A 24465-nucleotide genomic window follows, 5' to 3' on the forward strand; every position below is an offset into this window, starting at 1 on the left:
AATGGTGACCGGCCGTGTGTCATGCTGACGAGAAAGGACGTCTTTTTTCGTTGGTGTCTGATGCCGGAAGTCACTGACCAAGCGCCAGTATCCAATGCCTTCAAAGTGAGACTTATCTTACTGTGGACTATATTATTGAGTCAACGGTGTAACAAGTGATAATGCCATTCCCAGTAGTTTCACCCATAGAAGGGTGAGAACTGTTCTACAAAGGCAGTGATGAGGTTGGTGTACTACTAAAATGATGGGTAGGCTACCAAGGAGAAAGTGGGTATACTCTCCAGTAAATTTCAATGGCTTTTTGGCTGATAGGTGGGTATACTGTAAGAAGCCAGAAGAAGAGGTGGGTATGCTTTGTATACCTGCGTACACCCTCCACTACACCCTGTGTGAAAGAACTGAGGAACTCTTCACTCTCTCTTGAGCCAAGTCAAGTGTGGTTCTCCTGGTTTGATTCCAGTCAGGAGTCTTTGTTGCATGTCATCACATCCTGTATTTCAAGCCTCTTTGTACTGCCATGCAAAAATGCCATTGCAATGTTTGAAAAAAAAAAGAAAGAGACAGGATAAAGCTTTAGAAACAAAAAAGTTAACTTTGCTGTGCAGAGATCCTGTTCTGAGTCATATGTTGGTGCAGCAGTAAAAACTTTGGATCATTTTTTTCTCAGTTTGCCTGAGAGCGTTGCAGCTTGCGGCCTTTGCAGGGCAACAGAGATATTTCAGATGTTTCTTGACGCTCCGCAGGGATGAGCTAGCCGGCCCCTCTCTGTCTCTGCTGTCCTGTTTTTAGCTCCCAAATGTCTGGAGACGCTGCTGTGATTTATTCAGCCTCTCTGCTGCTGCTCAGGTGAGAGTCGACTGCACCAACAGGATGAATGAACGCCTGTCACACCTACTCACTCACACATACAGGTTTATTTTAGGCTGCCAGGATGATCTGTTTTTGAATGTATTTACTGTACATCCACACTTTGAAGTTGTCAGTGAAAACTGAAGAAAACCCTGGTTGACTGAAATACCTATTCCTCAACCAAACCAGTGGTTAACAATAGGGGTGGGGGATAAAATCGATACAACATAGTATCGGGATATTTTGCATGGCAATATTGCATCGATACGTGGATGCCAAGTTTAAATGTTTTATGATATACATCATAATTTTTGCAAATACATATTTTAATACAACTTTTGCCGCTAGAACAATAGAATCACTTGCTTTGTCTGTCCACTAGATGGTGCTGATATTTTTCTCCTGGTGAGGTCAGCAGAGGTCTCAGTCAGCGGCATTTGGCTTGACATGCTGCTGTGTTGTGCTATGGCCTATTCAAGTGCTGGAATATGTTATTTACATGACAACACCTGAACCCAACACGGAGTCCCCTCCATTCAGTGTGTGTACAGTGCCGTGCTGCGGGTTCGACCCGGGCTCTGGCCAGGCTCGGGTCGGGCTCGGTTACAGTTGTCTCAGACTTGGGAGTGTGTGTGTGTGTGTGCATCGGGGCAGAACTCCGCTGTGCGTGATACAGAGAGCAGAGGAGAATTGTAAACGGGTGCCGTTGAGGGGGTGGGGCACGCCCCTAATATAATGGTTGGGGAAACACTGGAATGCAATACTCTGGGAATACTACGAACATGAGGGCTCACCTCACACTCCACCATCCAGGGAGAGCATTAGCTGCTAACAGCCGAGCTAACGCTAAACCCACTCCACCGAAAAGATCTGCATCTATACAGCGTTGTTGATAATGAAGGCTTTTACATGCTAAAAACACTGGAACCCAGGTATGTGACTCTGTCTCAGTGTTTTTCACCAACACAGCAGTACCCAAGCTCTACAGAGAAGTGAGGAATCTTTGAGTACAGCAGGAAGGGTGGCATTAACTTGTGATGCCCGGACTTCAAGGTCAGTGGATTCATATGTGACTATAACGGCACATTATCTCACAGAGAGCTGGCGACTACTGTCTCAGGTTCTCCAAACTAGAACAGTATTGTTAAATTTTGGTTGTAACAAACAATGCTTCTAACATGGGTGTTGCCGTTCAGTTAGCAGGATACCTGCATGTTAAGCATTTTGCTCACACACTTAATCTGGCCCCGCAGAAGATGTTCAATCTGCCAGCAGTTCAGGTGTGCCAGGTGTATGCAGCATTTCTGACAGGTTTTATGATGGTATTGGCCAGTCTGTCTGCTTTGCATAAACTGATGTTAACTTAAACATCAGTTTACTACTTAAACTGATGTTGACAAAGTTTTCCTTTGGGGAAATAATTTGAAGTTGGGGGAAAAAAATCACAATATATTGTAGTGCATTGTATTGCAATACTCAGCATATTGCAATATAGCAATAGCGTATTGTGATAATATTGTATCATTGGTGCTCTGATGATTTCCACCCTTAGTTGACAAGGGAAAAAAACTGCATGTTATCTCTAGATTTACTAAATTGGCCCCTGTCACTGAGCGCACTCTTCATGGTAGTTTTGTGGGTTCCCCAAAGCATTTGTCTCCTTGTGTTTTTAAAATGATTTGAAATGAGAATGCTGTGTATTTACACTATGCTACAAATAGCAGCGAGAGTCTTTACCACATTTTGGTGTCATTTACGGGGCACTGCTCTGCTGCTTGTCTCCTGTCAGTGTCAGAGTTTGACACACACTTACCCACACTACATAAGTGTTTCCATGCATGTTGCACAGCAGAACTGACCGTCTAGAGGGTTCCTAGTTTTGGTACACTTGTTACTTTATGGGACGTCAGCTGATCCTCCGCTGCTACCATCAAGCTTACATGAAGTCGAGGGTTATGAGTAGAGTCCATAACTTCAGTCAGGACCACTTTAGTCAAGTAAAACTTTTATTTCCATTTGCAGTATTATCTATGGCGATATGGCTCTGTTCTGGGGCCTCTCTGCCTTTCCTAGTCCTACCCAGAAGGCCTAAGTTGGAGAGAGCAAACCTCCCTGCCCTTCCATGCACCTACATGGAAAGCCTAAGGCAGGGAGAGCAGCAGCAAAGAACCCGAAGGAACAGAACAGACCAGCATCAGTGACAAACAGAAATTACATTGATAAGTCAGATACAACATGAAAAGGAGGAGCTGGGGTGGAGGCAGGTTGCAAAGCAGCTTGCAGAGAAAGCAGCAACAGTAGACAGGCCAAAGCAGTTTAAATAGGGCACCTTGAATGAGATTCACCAATTGGTTGCATAGAGAGATATCATGTGATCTATCAGCTGACTCTCTTTCATAAATCAGCTGATCTATCAGTTGATTGGGCTGCTTGAGATCAGCTGATGCAGCTGGGAAGTTTAACTAAGCTGCACATTGTGTCCTGCCTGAACCAATGCTATGCTCATTTAAATAAAAACACGGAGACTCCATAGTCTGAACCAAGGCCCAATCCCAATTCTTATCTTAACCCTCAATCTTAACCCTCAGCCTCAAAAATCCGCGCTCCCGCGAAGTGCTAGTGCTGTCCCGATTCTCAGAGTGTTGAGTTGAGGGCCAAGAATAAAGGCTCACTTTTAAGATTTTCCTCACTTTTAAGATTTTCCAGGACCACCCTTGGCAATAAGTGCTATCCCAGAATCCTTTGCGTATCATCCGCCGAGCTCAGCCGAACCCAGCCGAGTACAGACGAGTCAGTCAATGCAAGATGGCGGCGACAAGTGTAAGGAAGCAGAGTTATCAATGTGAGTATTTTCCTCATTAATAGTTGTTTTAAAATTATGATAACCATTGCATTATCTTAGTTTAACGTCATTTTATGGACTATAGACCTCTTTGTAGCGTAACACACATATTTTTGGTCATGGGTGACGGCTTGCCTGCCCCGCCGCACGTAACCCCGGTTCTCTGATAACTGAGTATGCTGTCATTCAGTTACAAAAAGTCATTTTTCTTAGTGATAATGTAGTTGTTAAGTTGTTTTAATATACGTGAAATGTTTGCATTGACATTTTTGTAAGATGACCGGACAGTGTCATCTCCTGTAGCCGTAGAGTCTGCAGTTGGTAACGTTACAGCTGCAGGTTAGCGTTAGTGATCGTATTATCTGGTGACTTTCCGCTGAATAAGTTACGTCGGTTGTTGTGGTACAGGTTATTTGGTTGAATATCAACTTATAACACAAAGAGTGAAATGTTAACGTGGATGAAAGTCACCAGATAACACTTGTGTGACTGTGTAAACAGCCTCACCAGTTCTGCTGGATGTTGACTACAGTATTCATTGTGATAATACTTGCAATACTGCATGAAACTAAACTAATAACTTAACAAATATCTGACAGGTAGCCCCCCCCCCCCAAAGAAAAAAAATTGAAAGTAATGCTGTTATCTCTGTTCCATTTCAGGGCCACCAGACAAAACACAAGCCCTGATTCATTTCAGGACCACCAATGAAGACAAGTTTACAAAAAGCAAGCAGGCTCCAAAAAAACTATGGGAGTGAGTAATTTGTAACTTGTGAACTGTTCATATTCATAACATAATTCTCAGTCACAACGGCAACTGTTCCCCTAGTGATCAAGCATTCTGTTTCAATATGAAATCAGCACAGCTGCAGACGACATTGTCAAGTTTGGTAACTGTACATTTGTTTTGGAGCTGCCCCTATACTGTCACTTTTTGGGAAGATTTTGTCGAGTATATTCGTTGCAACATTTATGTTCTATTTTCACTACTGTACAAAGATTTGCTGTTTGGATTTTATGATGTCAGCATTTCAAAACAAAAACAATTCTGTATCATTAATCTATCTATTATCTTAGCAAAATTCCATATTCATAAGAGTAAATTTTGAAAATATGTAAACAATTTAATTGTTTGAGCTGCTGAACTTTTTTATTTATTTATTTGTTTATTTTCTTTCTTTTTCTTTTCTCTTAACCCTGGCATATTTGTTCTGTTGATGTCTGTCACTGCTTGTTTTGTACAAGAATTGAAATAAAGTGTTGGGGAAAAAAAAACCTCATCACCTCTTTTTATCGACGACTACTGATGACATATATTTCTTCTTTTTTGAACTGACAGACTGGACGGAGTTTTGGCATATTGCTGCCCCCGACAGTCTTAAGACATATTTGCCTTTGAGGGGTGTCCCATTTTAAAGTCACAAGATAGCCCTTAACACTTGGTTTTGAGGGCTAGTGAGATTAAGCGTTGATCTTGAGAATTAAGATTGAGGGTTAAGATAGGAATTGGGATTGGGCCCAAGACAGCCAACTCTTTATTTCCTCCCTTAATGCCAACATTGGCACAGTACAACCTTGCTTTTTCCATCCCTACCTTTCACGATAGCAAGACTTGAACTATCAAGTGAAGATATTGTAGGAAGCGAGAATTTAAAAACATTATCACTATAATCCTTTTGACATTGTTGTCTGGCAGGAGTGTTGGAAAGAAGCTGGCGTGTCATTCAAGGGTTGATCAAACCTTTGCTGGAGTGTTTTATTTCCTGACTGCAACATTGAGTCTCACATAGAAACACGTGGCTATTCCCTTCGGTGAAAGCTCCAGTGTTCATTTTTAGACTGGAGGCTTTCCAGTGTGAATTTAACCCCAACCTCACTAGTGTTGTTGCTGCCCTTTAATGCATATAACACATTTACAAGACATGAGGAAGTCCGGGAGAAGCCAGCTGTGTGAAATCTATTAGGCAGAAGTCGCATTTACTCACTTTTCCACCTCCCAGTCAAATAAAAACACGGTTCACATCTTTTTTATTCCCTCTCGTTTCTCTCCTTCTGTGCTGTATTTCCCTGTTCCTTCGTTTCACAGTCACAGCTCTTAGACTTTCCTCTTTCACCAGATTCCTCCCAACTCCCATTTCAGCGTTTATTTTGGTCGCCCCGCGGCAAGGATACGGATAAAAGGATTAACTTTATCGTCTACCAGTTTAGAGCTCTTAAACTCAGCCTGACGGCCCCCCTGAAAATTGACAAGATGGATGCCAGAGAGGCTCCATTCAATACCAGTTAAATTCATTTCCCCTGTTTATTACACAGAGGGATGCTGATGTTTAAAGCCTGAAGAGTTTGAAGGCTGAAAGATGGAAGAAAACTGAGGCAGGAACTGTAGAAACAGTATGGGCATGTGGGATGTAATCGAAATCTGTTTAAGCCACACTTATCAATATTTTTAAACAAGTAATGGACCAAAGGACAAATGTGTAAAGCGTTGCTTATACTCTGCATATGATTTTTCTCCAAAGTTGGTGGAGACCAAACCAGAGTGAATTATTGTATGGGATGATTATTTTACTCTGAATATGTTGGATGTTGAAGAAGGCAGCTGTTTGCTAACATGTTAGCCACGACAAGTGTACAAAAAGTCTTTTAATGCAGCTTTAAATATCAAGTTTTTGTAGAATTAAATGATATTTATACTGTGGGCTATAGTTGTAACTGTTAACAAAATTCAGGGTTCAGTTATAATAGTATAAAATTTATAAAACAGTGGCGTCAGGATTTGGTATATTTTCAACTTAGCAAAAACGTTTAATTGTTTTTTATTATTTCTGTGTCCAGGATTTTTTGGGTGGGCCTAAAAGCATGCTCGATGACACACTGGAGCCATCCTCATAACTTGCCCTACAATTTAAACACTACTCTACTACTGACATTAGAATGCACAATATCAGTGTCCTTTCTTTCACCTTCTGCGTCAGCTGCGAGTTTGCGACATCCCACGAGCTCACTGAGCTCTTTCAATCTAATAAATGCATGAATAACCATCTCTGTTATATGCCACAATCATATAAACACAAGCTAAACAGCCGTCACCTCTCAGTTTTTATGGCCAAATTAGCTGTTAGGCCCGCTGGCAGTTACTGCTCACTGCTGTGGGTGTGTGTTTTGCAATATATTGCAATATATTCAGCATATCTCAACATGTTTAAATTGGGATAATATTGCATTGTGACTGAAGTATCATGATAATATCCTATCATCGGGCCTCTGGTGATCCCCACCCATGTTTAAGCTGCATATTTTATTAGGATAGTTTTATGTATCTTTCGGTTTGTAATGCATACTGACCTGAAAGCCCCGTAACCAAGAGTTCAATACGAATACATGTTATTGCCACAGCCCTACTACATGTTCTGTCAATCAAGCAGTTTGTTTGGTCAAATATGTGATTTGAGTTGATGATTATTTCCTAAATACCCTCAGAATGCATTGCTGCCTGGTCTTCAGGGCTGCTAGTAATTATAATTGTCATTTTGTTATTGGTGATCATTTTTAAAACTTTAAATTAATTGAACTGTTATTTAATAATAATGATAATAATAAAAGAAATTCAATCTACAACGATATGAAATTGAATAAAGCTGCAGAATATCATACGCTGAATGCGCATATGACTTTATCACTTACAAACAACACATTTTACATGTCTATCACACGTGAAAACATCACTTTTACATCTAATATCAAGTTTCATATATGATAAATTAACATATCACCACATATTGACATGAGAAACAGTCTCACACGAAATAAACTCAATAATTCACAGTTTGGAGCCAGCATATAATTCATATTGTAATTAACTCAGCTGACTTCAGTCAGTCGATGAATCATTTCAGCCCTCCTGGTGTGGTGATTATTGGTTAAATTTGAAGGAAATTTGTTAACTGTCTTGTTCATTTTGTAAAAGACTGTATGTCTCATACATGGTTGCACAAATTGTGGGTACTCTGTATGGGCTGCGTATGCAAGTAATTAAATGAAGTAAACAAACAAACAAGCATGAGTTAACAAACAGATAAACACACGCATGGCAGCAGCAGCAGGGAAGCTGCAGCTCGTCACCAACACCCACTCTGTTCCCAGCAGATGTCAGTGTTACATAATGACTCTCTGATGTAACACACACACACACACACACACACACACACACTGAGCATGTGTTCACTGGCACATGAGTAAAACACAGAAAATGATTTTTAGAACAAATGCAATCAGAACACCTGGAAAAATTTTGAATCACAGTGGATTTGATTTATACTGTTTGACAATTTGATTTTAATTAGTCACAAATATTAAATCGTTGATTTCATAAGTACTCACTCAGGTTGGGTAACATTACCTTAAAATAACATCACAATATTTCAGGTTAGTTTTGCAGTAATACAGCTGTTGACATTATGATAAAGTCCTTGGAAATTCTTCATTATAATTTATCTTTATATCCAAACCTCTGTCAAACTTCCCTTGTTGTTATCTTTTTGTCAAGAGCACTTTGACTTTGAGCTACCTTGTTGCTACCAGCTTGTTCTCATTCCCAGGCCATAAAATATGTCAGTTTGGTCAGCGGCTATCAGTGTCTGATTCCAATGCACAAGGCCCCCTTTACGTCTGTATGAGACACAGTGGGCTTTTAACTAAGTAAGTTAAGCTTTAAGCATTTTTTTTTTAAACTACGTTGTGTACTTAGTGTCACATAGCATACTTGTTAACTTACTTACTAAGAAAAACTATGTAACAAATGGACATATTATAACCCAAATCATGTTTTTTTTTTCTCTAAACCTAACCAAGTAGTTTTGTTACTTAAACCTAAAAGTAGTTTGGCTCAAGAAACCATGTTTCGTGTGAGCATGGAAGTTTATTTTGAAAAGACACTATGCATGTAACGAACAGACACTGTCAAATCCAAAAGTGATGCTAGAGGTTCCTTAGAGTGCCGTAGTTTGAAGTGTAGGGCCGCTGACCGAGCTGCTGTATTTTGACGAGTTGGGAGTGAGAATGTGTCATTGCTACTATATGAAGTCATATACATCAACATGTCACAGTATAGTTCACATCATGATATGACACATTTTTAAGATATTAAAAAAATGTATAGGATATTATGTATGACATGATATGGCATGCCCCATTTTTCACACTATTTGAGTGTTTGGGAGAAAGAAGACATTACTTTGTATGATGTCAAGAAAGCTCAAATTTGGGGCGTTGGTGGCTTAGTGGGTAGAGCAGGCGCCTTATGTACAAGGCTGTTGCTGCAGTGGCCCAGGCTCGAGTCCAGCCTGTGGCCCCTTGCTGCATGTTATCCCCCTCTCTCTCCTCCCTTCATGCTTACCTGTCCCCTCCATTAAAGGCCCCAAAAAATATCTTAAAAGAAAGCTCAAATTTGGGACCTTTCAATCAGTGATTCATACAGGTCTGGTATTGATTTAATTGACAGCTGATTTTTCTGTTAGAGAAAGGACTAACCAATCAAAGCTTTGCAGGAAGGATTATGAATGGATTCAAATGGCCACAAAAATGTTGACGGATATCTTTGCAGCCTACAGGTTGTTGAAAGTCGACTTTCAGAAATAACAGCTTAGATTTTTCTTCAATTGTGATAAATTCTATTGCTCCGACTAAGGCTGTCCCGACTACCATTTTGGGGGCTTTGAAGTTCCAGTGATAATTACCTGTAAATATTCTAGGCTTTAATGGGACACTCAGCAACTATCAAATCCCTGCCCGAATTCAGTAGGACTTAGTGGCACTGCATGTGTATTTACGAGGCAGTGATAGAGCGGAGGAAGAGCAGGTGGAAGGTGGACTATTGCACAAAATGTTTCAGTAAGTTATTACTATCTCAAACACTGCGGATCAGGCCAAATCACTACATACCTGTTAGTGCTTCATTGCAGTTGCCAGCCATGGATAACTGTCTGCAATTCATCTCACTTCTTCCTTTTCCCCCTTAGACAGTCCATCTTAATTGCTTGAAGTGGGGGTCAATGACTGCGCTGAGAACACTGGCCTCATCTGTGTCTGACACTTGCCACCTGCTCTCAGTTTCCTCCACCAGCTTATTGGTGAAAAAACAGAACATATAGATTTGGACATTGAGTACGATATCAAAGATCAAAGCTTTGAAGCTTCGAAGCACGGGGCTCAGCCGTAGCTCTGATCACAACAACCACAGCTTCTGTGTCTGGTGACAGAACAAGTGTACTGTGCTAACAGTGAAGCAGCTGGAAGAAAAGTTCAGAGGCCATCTTGTCAGTTAGGTTTTCTTAACCTCTAATTCACACTAACATGCAGTGCTGTATCCGTGCCTCTGAATGAAGGGAAATAAATAAGGAGGTGCAGATGATTGCTAAATCAGCCGAGAAGCTGAAATTGTGGTAAGGGTGTATGGGCTGAATGGATCATAGTAATTCCACAGTTTTTTAGCTAGTTACTTGATCAGAAAGAAACGTGCATAGTAGACTATTTTCAAAATATTCCAAAAGTGGGACATTTCACATTCTGACTTTTACAGTTTTGGATACAGAGAATATTTATATACAGAAAAAATAAAACCTGGGCTGAACTAAGTCTTCTTGAAGGTGAATTGTTGTATAGTTTTATTTCTAATCAGCAGGCCACCGAGAGAAACAGAACAAACACCACAACCAGCATGTGACACTCTCACCTTGTCCATGTGATGCTTTGTGATGTCAGATAATATTTTGATATGAAAGATAAGACTTGAGGAACAACGAAGCCTTTCTGACAAGGACATGACCTTCAGGTGATGTGCACATTCAGCTGATTGAATACTTGATATCACATGTGACAGTGAGGATTAATGAGAGCTGCTCCACTGTTACTCCCTCTGCACTTTGAATTAGCAGCAAAGTCACCAGTCGAGCAACTCGTCAGGTTTTTATCCACAACATTAAATTATTATGTTTTTGGACTCTGCTCACAGGTAGGAAATTCAATCTGTGAGTAGGTTATTGTTCACTTTGAGAGTACATGAGCCATACACAGACAAATATATTACTATTGAAATCACGTCATTGCAGTGCATCACATTTTAACTTTAAAAACTGAATTTGTAGAATAAAATCCAGATCTGGTGAAGGTGGTTTTCACTACTCTGGTTCTGGTTCTGTTCTCTGGAACAAACCAACTGATGACCTGAAATGTCTTATAACTGCATCCACATTCAAACTGTATAACTGGCTTATATATATACATTCAAGTGCCTTGCCACAAGTGATTTAAAAAAATACGAACTATGCAATGTATATGCTGTTTGAAAAAGACAAAAGAAGACAGATTGAATCACACACAGATACGTTCACAGTTGAAGTATGCTCAGTCCTTCAGCATCTTGTCTGTGTGCAGAACAGAACAGCAGTTAGTGCAGAGATAACACACACACACACACTGCGCTGTCACAGAGCTGTGTTTACCCCCGAGGCCTCTGCATACACACACACACACACACACACACACAGATCTTGTCACTATTGCATGAAAACCTAGTATCTCCAGCATTTCACTTATCAGGTTTATAAAGCAGCTTTGTTTTCATATCAGCCACTACCGTACATATTCTGGAGTTCTTCCTTAGACCAAAGCTGTGGAGGTGTGTGTACGCAGGCATGCAGTATATACCATTATGCTGCAGCAAATCATGTTACAGTATCATTAAATCTGTGTTGACTGTGCACATGAGACCACCTGACCTCAGCCTTTAAGATATCACCAGTGACCTGTAAAACAGCACTTAGAATAGAGAGAAACTGTCATCTTTGGCTGGGTTTTCTGTTTTGCCATGTGACAAAAGAAAACTATTTTGGTTCCACTAGGGATTGAACCCAGGACCTTCTGCGTGTAAAGCAGACGTGATGACCACTACACTATGGAACCCTTGTATGCTATATTTCATGTTCTATCTTGTGCTTCTGACCACAGTGTGCTCAGCCATCCATCCATTTTCATCCACTATTCTGGGGGCAGGTTGCTGGGGCAGGTCCAGCTCCTCCTGGGGGACCCCAAGGCGTTCCCACTCCAGATGACATATATAATCCCTCCAGCATGTTCTGGGTCTGCCCTGGGGTCTCTGACCACTTGAAAGTGTCTGAAAAAGACCTGTAAAGGTAGCCACTAAGGAGGCATCCTGATCAGATGTCTGAACCACCTCAGATGGCCCCTGTTGACACGAAGGAGCAGTGGCTCTACTTCGAGCTTTCTCCGGATGTCTGATGTCCTCACCCTATTTCCAATACTGAGCCCAGCCACCCCACAGAGGAAACTCATTTCAGCGGCATATATCCATGATCTCATTCTTTCAGTCACTACCCAAAGCTCATGACTATAGGTGAGGATTGGGACATAGATGGACCAGCAGGACAAAGGTTTTGTCCGGCTGGGCATCTGCACCATTTCAGACGCCGCACCAAACCTCTCGTGATTAAGAACCCGCCATACTTGAACTTCTTTGCTTGGCGCAGTAACTCTCTCCCAATCCAGAAGGGGGAATCAACCATTTTCCATCAACCATGGCCTCAGATTTGGAGGTGCTGGCTCTCATCCTGACCGCCTCATACTCGGGCAACAAAATTATTTCTTATCTTATTCACACATCCATGTGGTTCTGAAAATGGTTTGGCAGTTACAAATGCTGCCTCCACTGAAACGCACACACACGATGACCATCCTGGATGTCTTTCTTAGCTCTCTGATTAAATTGTAATTGTGAACATGGCTGTGCTTTGAGCAGTGCACAACCCTGAAGCTACACCTGACCTCTTTCCAAGGCAATATGACTGGTTCCACTGGGGATTGAACCCAGGACCTTCTGCGTGTAAAGCAGATGTGATGACCACTACACTATGGAACCTTGATAAGAGCTGGGGCTACTTTACTTTTTATGAGTTCAGTTTATTGTGATCATTTTCCAACTTACAAAACACAAACATACTGGTAGGTAGACAACATTTAACATTTAAAACATGAATAAACATTAAGTTATTGCTTGTTTTTAAGCATTATTTAAAAAAAAAAAAAAAAAAAACAGGACCCAAAAGGTGTAGGCTGAAGCCTTAGCTTATCACATCTACCCTTTTATTAGGTATTTCTCATCGAAAGAAGACCACCAGTGTAACTTGTAACTTCTTGCATCAGTTTTTAATGTAAGACTATCAATTTCTATAGCAGTCAGATAGCAACAAAATGTGTATTTCATTTTAAGTAGCTGAGCTTTGGCTAGCATTTGTTAACATTAGAGATAAGGTGTTTTCCTTTGATGATGGTACAAACCTGAAAATGAGTTGACATACAGTATGCCTTGTAAGTTGAGTTTTGGTTTCACGGAGGATGGAACCCAAAACCTTTTGTATATAAAGCAGACATGAGAGCCACTACACTATGGTTGCCTCTAACAAACAACTGTGAAGTTTTCATATTTTGACATAGTGTAGCAGTCACACATGCTGCCTCCAGATTTTTTTTCTTTTTGCTTAAAAATTCAGGTGGAACTTCAATATTTTTGTTATCAAACCTACGTCTCAACTAGCTGAGCTATTGGGTGTGTCTTAGCCTTCTAAACTGAGGCTTGTTTTGTTTTAGGCTACTGACTTGACATCTGACTTCAGAGAATAAGACAGAGGGTGTTTCTCAGTGTCAAGGAAGGATCCTCAAACGGCTGAATTTGAAGGACGCTACGTCATCGACCCCCGCCGAAGGACTGTTCCAATGTCAAGGATCCTTCCGTTCATGAAGGACTGAGCTCTTCTTTCAGAGAAATTTGAAGGATGCATGTGTGGATCCTCCACGGGTATAAAATCCCCACAATGCTTTGCACAGTACACGATTTGCTGGAAGTGAGGGCGGGGCCTCTTCAATGAAACCTGCGCCAGTTGAGCTCGGCAGGATTTGGATTAATGTCTCCACCAGTTTTTATCATCCAAGCGTGAAAAAAATATTGACAGAAACCTCATAATTTACACTTTCTAATGTGTCCACTGCTGAATAAAGAGATTTTTTTAAATAACGTGATTTAGATAAAACATAAAAATTTTAAATGAATCATTCACAGCAGAGATGGAGCACTAAGTGTCAACTTTTAGCTGTTGTCTTTAATTCATTACTCCACTTATTCTTAAATATGATCCAGAAATATATTCTCCCTAAAAGTCTTGTGATTTTGACAATACTGATACATTTGTTCAAAATTGTACAATAACATTACAGAGTGCCAAAATGATGAAACTCTTCAGTCTGCTGAGGGTTAATGGTGATCAGGTGGGGACACTTGTTAGTCTGTTCCATTGTGTGTTCGCTGAATGCTTGGGAGGACTCTTGCCTTGCCTCTGCAGGATCCTTCTCCTCCTCATTTTAACAGTCTCTAATGTTATTGTACAATTTTGCCTTCACTTCTGGCAAATCGTGTACTGTGCAAAGCATTGTGGGGATTTTATACCCAAGGAGGATCCACACATGCATCCTTCGAATTTCTCTGAAAGAAGGACTCAGTCCTTTGTGAAACATGGAAGGATCCTTGACATTGGAACAGTCCTTCGGTGGGATTTGATGATATAGCATCCTTGAAATTCAGCCATTTAAGGATCCTTCCTTGACATTGAGAAACACCCTCTAGGTGTTTTTCAATGTCAAGGAAGGATCCTCAAATGGCTGAAGGACTGTCCATCTACCAAGGACTGAGGGTGTTTCTCAAAGTGGAGACTGTCAAAGCCAGAGACTGGTAAGACACTATTTGTAGATCCGTTAACATAGTGGAAGACTCGAGTCTAAGGGATGTCCTCAGGTTGGCATGTTATGACAGGGGAACAATAGTTTCACACATACAGAAACTGTATGAATCAGAGAAAACAACTTAACTCGAACTCCTGACAAGTGCAAAGTAAATTTCTTTGCATTCATTTTATTTCCAATCCAGACACTCTGGTAAGAAATGCTTTACCTTGTCAATACGGACTTCAAAACTATTTTTAAAAAGAAAAAAAAAAAAAAAAATTGTTTTTCATTGTTTGACAGCCGTAATATCCTGAGGCAAAAAAAAGTTTTTTTTGACAACAATCACACAACCCTTGTATTCCTGGTTCGTTTATAGTTGATTTCAACATTTTCTACAAAAAGCACACATTAGATTGATGAAAGTAAAAGTTACAGCTGATACTTTGAGTGGAGTTTTCCTTTGATTATTGTAGAAACCTTTGTGTGGTGACTTTATTTTATCTATGTGTCATTATGACAGAGTTCTGGTTCTACTGGAAACTGAACCCAGGACCTTCTACATGTAAATTTGATGTGATGCCCACTACACTATGGAACCCCTGTGAAAAGTTAAGTCTAATTAAAAGCAAACAGATTAGAAAAACGAACACTTGAACACGCATCTGTGTGATTAAAAACCACCTGTAATGACAGGAACTATCTTTAGGAAAAGTTTATTTTTGACATGTCCCATCGGCCAACATGGTGGAGGTGGGTTTTATAGCCTGTACTGCAGCCAGCCACCAGGGGGCAATCAAGATGCTTTGTCGTCACATTAGGGGAGCTGTCTTGTTGTCCATCCTTATATACAGTCAATAGTAAAAACGCTGCTTTCAGGGTCGCACAACATAATTGACATCTTAGTTTCTTGGTTGACCTCTAATAATGTCAAGAAATGGTATATTGATCTATTATGATTAACAATATATACTTAAAGACTGGATTGAAACTCACACACTGACTTTAACCAGACCTGCGTCTCAGCACTCATATGAGCTGTACATGCTGCACTGAACTCTATATGTACTGTGGCCTACTGCTACACTATACACTTTTGTCTGCCAAGTGCAGAGTGCTCTGCTTATGTCTGAGCAGCAGCTTTGAAAAGGCTCATCCATCGGGTCCATATGGGGGCCCTGAGGGCGGGAAGGCAATGGTGTCTGTCTGTGTGTGTTTTTTGTGTGTGTGTACTTGGTTTGGGCAAGGGGCACAGAAGGCTGAGCAGCATGTTTCTCTCTCAGTATGGAGTCCAACTGGATCACCAAGAGGCTCAAACTACCTATTTAATATATTTAATAAGCATGGGAGGGGATGGTGTGATCTCTGCGTGCGTACGTGTGTGTGTGTGTGTGTGTGTGTGTGTGTGTGTTGCTTAAGGGCCAATGGGCTGTTTTTACATTTATGCTTGAGGATAAATCTGGTGATGTTATACTTTCTCATGTTCAGACTCAAACCAACAGTGAATTATCTATTAGGTATTGTGTATGTGTATAAAAGCCTGATATATCCTCTTCTGTGCCATAGTTGTCCATAAACTATCAAAAACACATCAGTGAGCCACACTGTTGCACTGGGTGACATGTTCCTTATTACAATGAACTCACACAGTAGTTTATTTTGACTCAACCCCACATACATCGTCCTGCTGCCCCAAATATTCACTAGAGCACCAAATGTAGATTAATCCACTGCTGAAAATAGTCCCCAGCAAATCTCCTCTTGTTTTAGTAACCTTTACCAAAAACTACTCTTATTTTTCATATGTTATATAACTCTATACTTCTGTATTTAACACATTGTGTAAATATAGATTACGTAAGCAGGACAGGTGAGGGGAGTGAGGTGATATTTTTGGTCTGCAGATCCAACAGATAAAAGCAGAGAGGGGACTTTTGGTGACCACAGACATCTTTACAACAGCATGTGACGGCTGTTTGCTTGCTTAGCGGTACTTCCCCAGCTCATGTATCTGAAGAACATAGTGTGTGGCGCTGCTTCAGTTGCAGCAGTAGTGTGTCAGTTGTGTTTGGCTGCTGGTGATAAGATGCTGCTCTTTTATGTGACGCTGTCTGAAGTGCCAGAGAACGTTAATGCGGTTTGACAGGAAACAACTAGCATGAGCCCTGTGTGTCTCTGTGCATGTGAGTTTCAGGGGTGTGTGTTTATATGTACTCTCAGTGTGTATACCCTGCACTGTATCTTTCAAATAGCTTGTCGACTTCAGCTGCAGTGTGATCAGAGGAATTGTTGGGATAGTTTTTGAATATAAACTTAGGAGTAGTTTGACATTTTGGGAAATGAGAAAATTTATTTTCTTACTGAATGTTTGATGAGAAGGTTAATAGCACTCTCATCTCCCTGCTGAGCTTTATATGAAGCTACCGCCAGGAGACAGCTAGCTTAGCTTAGCATAAAGACAGGAAATAGGTATACAACTAGGTTCGCTCTGTCCAAAGGCACCAAAATCTGTCTACACACACCTCTAAAGCTCACTAATTTGTATGATACATCTTGTTTGTTTTAAAAAATTTGTCTAAATCAACACATTTTTACATGCCTTTGAACAGAACCAGGCAAGCTTTCTCCCCCTGTATCCTATCTTTGTGCTAAGCTAAGCTAATGGCTACTGGCTGGCAAGATAGACTTAAAGCCAGTTCTTTTACTCAATGGTTTCCAACTGGTCCAGCTACGGGGTCCAGATTTCTTCTTAGTCATCAGTTCAAGGTCCACACAGTTTAATGTATTTGGCGTTATACTTGCATTTGGCCATGTCATCAAACTAATTTGCTTTCTCTGTCAACTAGCTGTCCATTTGTCACTTACTCTACAGCAGGAAACAGCACTTCAAAATGAGGGTTCTGTGCTGGAAACTCACTTTACTTCAAAATAAAGCATGGTTTTTAAAAACTTGATACAGTGGCAAGTCACTAGTGGATCATTTAGATTGGACCTCCAACCCACTTTGCTGCGATCCACCAGCTGGGAACCACTGATTTAACTTAACTTAAGTTTAACAAACAAACAAGAAACTTGTAACAACTAGACCATGTTCACTACCACATTATACCCACATTAATTATCAACAACCTGTCAGGATTGCACCTGGTTTTTTTCCTTTCCCTCTTCCCTTCCCCCCTCCTTTCTGTGTGAGTGTGAGCAGGTGAGGCAGGCTGCAGCAGTCATCTCCACACCTGCAATCATTCAGCAATCCACCTGGAGTATTTGAGACCGGCTCTTCTCTGCAGTCGTCGCCAGTTCGTTGTCAACCTTTGTATGGTAAAGCTCTTGGCACCTGTCTTGCGCATGTTTGTTTGTGGCCGTTTACCTCGCTCCTAACTCTGATCTCCTTGGTTTCCAGTTTGCATCTCCGGAACTTCAGCTGCTGACCTGCCTCATCTGCTGCTGTCTGTGCCCGCTGCAGTCCAGCCTCAAGCTGCATCCTCCTCAGCCTGCTCTGCTCCACTGCCTGCTCCACTCCTCTGACACCCAATCCTGGATTTCCCCAATCCTGGATTTCCCCCACCCTGCCTCAGTCCAGCTCCGTCCTCTCCCTGGTCCTCCCTATCTGTGGTACCAGCCAGTGAGTGCTACCTGTCCATGTGGTCCAACAGCAGTGTTGCTGCCTTGCAGGCAGAAGACCCTGGTTCAAAACCCCCTCTGGACTACTAGTATAATTCTCTCAGTGGAGCAAATAAACCCTTTTGAACTGAGCTCTGTGGTTGTCTTCATTATTGAGTCCACCTGTCGTGCTTTAATTTAACACAACTGTTACTTGATTAGAGCAGAACCCATCACGGAGGTTCCATTATGTTGTGTTCTTTCCAAGTCTAGGGCTAGGCAAGATTCCTTCCTAGTATTTGTTGAACACACACTGGAACAGGCTATTGAGTGCCCAGGTGTGCGTCATTGAAAAGACCCGCCTTCGATTCCGGCAAATCATGCACAAAGAACTGTGGGTACTGCATGCCCACTGAGGATACACATATGCATCCTTGAAAATTCTCTAAAGGAAGGACTGTGAAAGGATCCTTTACATTGGAACAATCCTGTGGCGTGATTTGATGACATAGCCTCTCTGAAATTCAGCCATTTAAGGATCCTTTCTTGAGTTTGAGAAGCACCAACTGCCATGACGGGTGCCTCTGTGTGTTGGTGTGTCACGTTGAGATCCACTGACAAAGCAGCTGTCATTATGTTTGCTTTACATGCAGAAGGTCCTGGGTTCAATCACCAGCGTAAATTTCTGTACCACCCGGTTAAAAAATCAAATCTGATCAAAACATAGTTGTGGCCAAAATACTTTAACATCAACTCAGCCAAAATATACATACACAATTTTAAGACAAGTAGTAGTGGTCATTGTGCTTGAAATTTCAAATCAATTGTGGAGTCATCAAAATGTTTTCTGGTCAATGAACGAAGAAAACCCTGGTTTTAAACCTTGAGGGAAATAAATAGTGAAACTGAAGTTTTTACCAAAACAAACCCTGACCCAAAATCTCAAAGCAGGTTTAACAGAAATAAACACAAAACTGTAAGTGTTGTGATTTAGATATGTGCACACAGTGCTGTAGCGTTGATACTTGACATCAATCAATCAATCAAACTTTATTCATATAGCACTTTTCATACACAGAGAATGCAACACAAAGGTTTCATAGTACAGAGGTTATCATGGGTGCTTTACATACAGAGAGACCTATGTTCAGTCCCCAGTTGAACCAGAAATGTGTCTCATTGCCTGAAGTCAATTCTAAAATCAGATAAAGCTTTGTACCGTGAACAAAGGTAAATGCACACCACAGAACATACTTTTTGTACTGGGTACAGAAGGCAGAGCAGGTCATCCGTGAACTGTCCTTCAACCCAAAATTGGTCGTAATGGTCAGACCAGCAACTTGTGGTGTGCCTGAGAGGGTAAAGGAGACAAAATGCAAAGCATTTTGGATAAAGGCATTGTAAGAATGCAGTCTACGTCCTACGTACGTTCCTGTTGACAGTGATTTCCAAAAATGTTCCTGTTGCATTGAATTAAGCTTGAACTTGACAACTACTAATAGTATATAACAAAAAGTAGGGATGCACAATATTGGAGTTTTGCCAATATCCGATAAGCTGATATCAGAAAAAGCATGTTTGGTGATTCTGATTAATTTTGAAGCCAATATCGGCCGATACCGATGATGTGCCTGTATTATTGTGCATCCCTAACAAAATGTCTGATTTACAAACTGGATGTGTGGAGTCTGAAAGACATGGATGATTACTGGGCAGGAAAGACGCTGTTGAGTTGCATTATTGGAAATGTAGGATTCAGTGTTTTCAGAGTTTTGGCTGCTGTTGCTTCGTTTTTACTGCTCTTTTTTAAAAGCTGTCTCTTAAGAGTCCCCTAACTTTATGAAAGTGAAATATTAATTTCTTGAAATGGCCTTTAAAGGAGGAAATAGGTAGATATGACTACACAGGACTGTATTTATAATGTAGAAATGTATTGGTGGTGATATTTAATGTTACACTTGTGTAACATTCACATTCAAAACTAAATCCTTGTTAAAGTTTTATTTAACAGTTGCATTCTGTGTTATATCTGCCGTTTTACAGCAGGTAAAATGGAGATAAGTTATGTAGGAGTGGGTAAAAATATACTGGAAGTATGAATCATGTATCCTCTAATGTTAGATATTTTTCTTCTTTCTTTCTCTAGTGGTTTTCTTTAAGCCATCCTTCCTGTGTTGCCTCTCAGAAGAAGCTTCTGTCATCCTCAACAGCAGCCGCCGCAGCAGCAGCATCAGTGTGACTCACTTCCTCTTGTCATTTAAAAACAAGTCACCAAAAGTTCAGTCACATCTCTCTGTCTAATCCTTAAATCTCATTTTATCTCCACCATCTTAAATCCTCAGTTCATTTGATGCTGCAAGCGACTGAAGGCAGTGAGAGGAAGGGTGGCTTCTTTTCCTTTTTGTTTTGAGCTCCCTGATGAGCGGCGATGAAATGACTTTGGCGGCTGCTGCTAATGCGCTATAATTGGTACGAGGAGCGGCTTGCTCTGAACAATTATAAGATGCACGAGCTGTAATCTCTGCTGAGACTCTGAGGGAGACAGATTCTCTCCGTCTTTGGTGTCAGCCTGCTGAGTTGTATGTCTTTCAAAGCTTTAAAACAGTTTGCAGACACAGTGAAGCAGCAGAGAATGTAGTTTTTTGACAGCGCAGGTTGTACCTGCTGCAGCCTGGAGGACTAAACTTCAGTCTTTCTGTTGTCAGTCTGCAGGCTGACAGTTTGTCTTTCTAACAACTAACACCTGACACAGCCTCAGATTCACTTTACAGGCTTTCTGCTGGTCCTGAAATGTCTCAAACTCAAATTGACAAAGATCACCTTAAGAGGTCCCTGTGGAGTTTTTGTGTAAACAAACAGTTACATTCACATTCAGTGTTTCTCACAAAAACACAGGGTGAATGCATTTCCTTTCTCATGAAACAACTTTTTGAATATTTTGAAACTTGCATTGTTAACCTCATTTTTTCTTGTGAGCAGACTTTGTCAGTGCAATGCTAGATGGAGTGACACCCTTGGTGAGGTGACTGCCAAGTAGCAGGAAGCAGACCACTGATTGAGACCAACCAAAGTGGATATTTTTAGCAACAGGTCAGAACCCTTTTTAGCAGTGCTTTTAGCGACAAAGTTGTGTATTCTAACCCAAAACAAGATGTTTTCCTGACTCCCACCAAGTGTTTTTTGTGCCTAAACCTAACCACACATTAACCAAAGTGTTGTTGAAACAAAATTTAAAACTGAAATGTTTACAAATGTAAAGTTTCAACATATTTGTTACATATGAAAAGTACAAATATAACATATCTGCGGTTTGCAGAAATGTACAATGCCAACATTTATTCTAGCCATTGGGTTACGAATCCATGTGACCAAGAGGACTTGGAGATCTAAACACTTACGGTATATAAAAGCAAATTTGCAACTTATTCTATGAAAATATGTTTTCCCTTTATCATTTTGGGTTACATGTCCAATTAATTGCCAAGCTAGAGTTCCATCTAGCGTTTGTGTGCCTCCGCAGATCAGTCAAGTTGCACATACAGTTTACATCCATCCGTCTGTGAAAACATGGATGCTTCACACACATCAATTCAGAATTTGACCAAATGTCTCACCTTCTGTTCCTGAGATATGATGATGAGTAATGGCCAGAAAAATGTGTTTGCAGAACATTATAATATCACAATGAAGTTGACCTTTTTGATATAAAATGTCCCCACTTAATCATTTGAGCCTGTCAGACATTCATGTAATAATTAATGTTTGAAGCCTTGAGTTATGGCCAAAAGCATGTGTTCTCACCACCAAATCGACCACCAAATTCTAATTAATTCATTCTTGAGTCCAAGTGTATGTTTGTGCCAAATTTGAGAAAAATCCCTCAAGGTGTGTTTGAGATACTGCGTTTACGAGAATGAAATGGACACCAGGTCACAGTGACCTTGACCTTTGACCACCAAAATCTAATCAATTATCGTTGCATCCAAGTGGTCATTTGTGCCAAATTTAAAGAAATTCCCTTTAAGGCATTTTTGAGATATTGCATTCACAAGAATGGGACCGACGGCCCTATGGACATACAGACACATGGACGGACAGACGGAAAACCAGAAAAAACCTAATGCCTCTGGGCACGGCTATCGGCGGCACGGTGAGGTCTGGATACCAGAGGTGTGGATATGAGTCGCATGACTTGGACTCGAGTCAGGCTCGACTCACAAATTTGAAGACCTAAGACTTGACAAAATCAAAAAAGACTTGCAACACAAATTGAACGCTAACACCAATGACTTGTGACTTCACTTGGACTTGAGCTTCTTGACTTGAAAATACATGATATCCTCCACCAAGCCCAAAGATTAAAAAGTATGTTATTGTGTGAAGAGCTCATTTTAACTTGTTTAGTACTTGAAACTCAAAGTTTAGGGCTTGGGACTCAGGATTTGGCTTTTTTGACTTGGGGCCTGACTTGAGACTTGAATAAAATAGACTTGAGACAAACTTGAGACCTGCAAAACAATGGCTTGCTCCCACCTGTGCTGAATACTTAATGAAGCCACTGTACAGTACACATGCTCCGTCCATCTAAACACAGCATCAGCTACTGTTCTGCTATTTAAGATCATGATGACACATACTGCCTTCTGAAGAGATTTCCTAAAAAGATCTGTTCTCTCTTCAGGTTGTCCTTTCACTCCAGAGTAGAGTGTTGAGTGTTGTTTCAGTTGATCTCTGTGATTTGAGTGCAGATCATTGAAGAGTGCTAGCTGTGAGCTGTGTGTGTTCTTCACTTGTGAATGATGGCAGAGAGTCGAGGCACTCTGTGGTTGGAGGGAAGCCTCTGAAGTTATTTGAAACAAACAGAACAAAAATAAATCAAAGGGTTTTTGAAATCAAAATAGAAAAAAAAATAGTGCAGGGGGAGTTGTGACAATGTCACATCGGAATAAAACAACAACAAAAAAAAAAACAAAAAAACTTTTGACTCTTGATTGACTCTTTTCCTCTAGAAATGTCTTCTTGTCAAGGTGAACAGCACTGTTTTCTCAACAGTTGCAGGGAGGTTATGCTGTTGCCATGTACAACACTGAAATATAATAGAGAAGTGCCTATGTCCACCGTATAACACAACATTTACTATTTTTGGTGTGTTGCCTAGGTGAGCAGATTTCATTGAAATTAAATCTGGTATCCACTCATGTTTTAAATGGCTGCAGTTCAGTCATGTTTTTGGGAGGGAACATTCAAAAGACAAAAGTGATTCTTAACAGACGCCAGCTGCAGCTGTTTCAAACACAGCTTATCATGTTCAGATTCAACACATCTACAGTAGAGTCTGGGCAGTTTTTGCAAGTAACTGAGAGACATAACAAAAGTAGACAGGTGACTAAAAAATACATGAGCAGGGAGTGTTTGTGTGTGTTGAGAGAAGTAGTAGGTGGGAAAAGAACCAAAGACAGTGTTTGTAATAAAGCTGTTCCTACTGATGAGCTCACTATAGTAGAATTAAGTTGCATTACTTGTGCACAGCTGGAGATGGTTGTTCGAACTGTTTTTCGCTCTCAGAGAGCTCTTCCTTCAGTATCTTCGAGGCTCAGCTCGTTGTGAGCAAATGTTTCTCCCCTCCATCCATCAGAGCCCTGAGGGATCCAATCACCATGTCGTCTGCTTCTTGTTGTTAATGCCTCCTCTCACCGCCACGACATCCAGGCTGGTCAAACCCTACAGGGAAGCAGCTTCTGCCTCCCTCATGTGTGTCCTTACGTTGCTGCTTTCTGCTCAGCTCAACCGATGAATTATGGAGGAGAGCAGGAAGACAGAAAGGCCCCGGTTCTGAGTGCATGCTCAATGTTTGATTAGATTTAGAATGGAGCTGAGACACATATCAAGAGGATCCTTTGAGGAAATACAACAGAAGACTAAGAGTCTGCAGCTGAGCTAACAGTAACATACTGTCTTTGGGCAGAGCATGCTAACATTGTTACAGTACCAAATGCTAACATGCTGATGTTTGGCAGATATACTGTTTACCATGATAACCATCTTAGTTTAGCACACAAAGTACAGCTAAGCTGATGGGAATGTCTTTAAAGGGCCAGTGTGTAATATTTGGCATGGTTTATTCTCAATCTGAATCTGAATCTGAATATTCTACCCATTAACATGTTTATACAAGTGTATGATCGCTATAAAATAAAATTCGTTTGGTTTTCGTAGCCTTATAATTATGCTTTTATATATATATATATATATATATATATATATATATGTATATAGCAAGGGCCTTGCTTTAGAGAGATCGCCATCTTGCGCCGCCATGTATGTACGGCAGACCGAGTGGACAATCCAGCCAGCCAGAGAGCGCGTTTCGCGTGTATAAATGAACCA

At 40.8% G+C, this 24465-nt stretch overlaps 1 protein-coding gene and 2 non-coding genes across 3 annotated transcripts in view; 1 reads left to right on the forward strand and 2 right to left on the reverse strand.

Annotated features, from left to right (window-relative positions):
* The window catches only part of LOC117254784 (nuclear receptor ROR-alpha A-like), a 154109-nt gene that overhangs the window by 53324 nt on the left and 76320 nt on the right, over positions 1 to 24465 (forward strand). The gene's annotated exons all lie outside the window — the stretch shown is intronic.
* trnav-uac (transfer RNA valine (anticodon UAC)) lies at positions 11580 to 11652 on the reverse strand. Its single transcript has one exon. It is a non-coding gene; the product is annotated as a tRNA-Val (tRNA).
* On the reverse strand, positions 12553 to 12625 carry trnav-uac (transfer RNA valine (anticodon UAC)). The gene has a single exon. It is a non-coding gene; the product is annotated as a tRNA-Val (tRNA).

The sequence above is a fragment of the Epinephelus lanceolatus genome, chromosome 2, assembly GCF_041903045.1.
Source record: "Epinephelus lanceolatus isolate andai-2023 chromosome 2, ASM4190304v1, whole genome shotgun sequence".
Classification (NCBI taxonomy): domain Eukaryota; kingdom Metazoa; phylum Chordata; class Actinopteri; order Perciformes; family Serranidae; genus Epinephelus; species Epinephelus lanceolatus.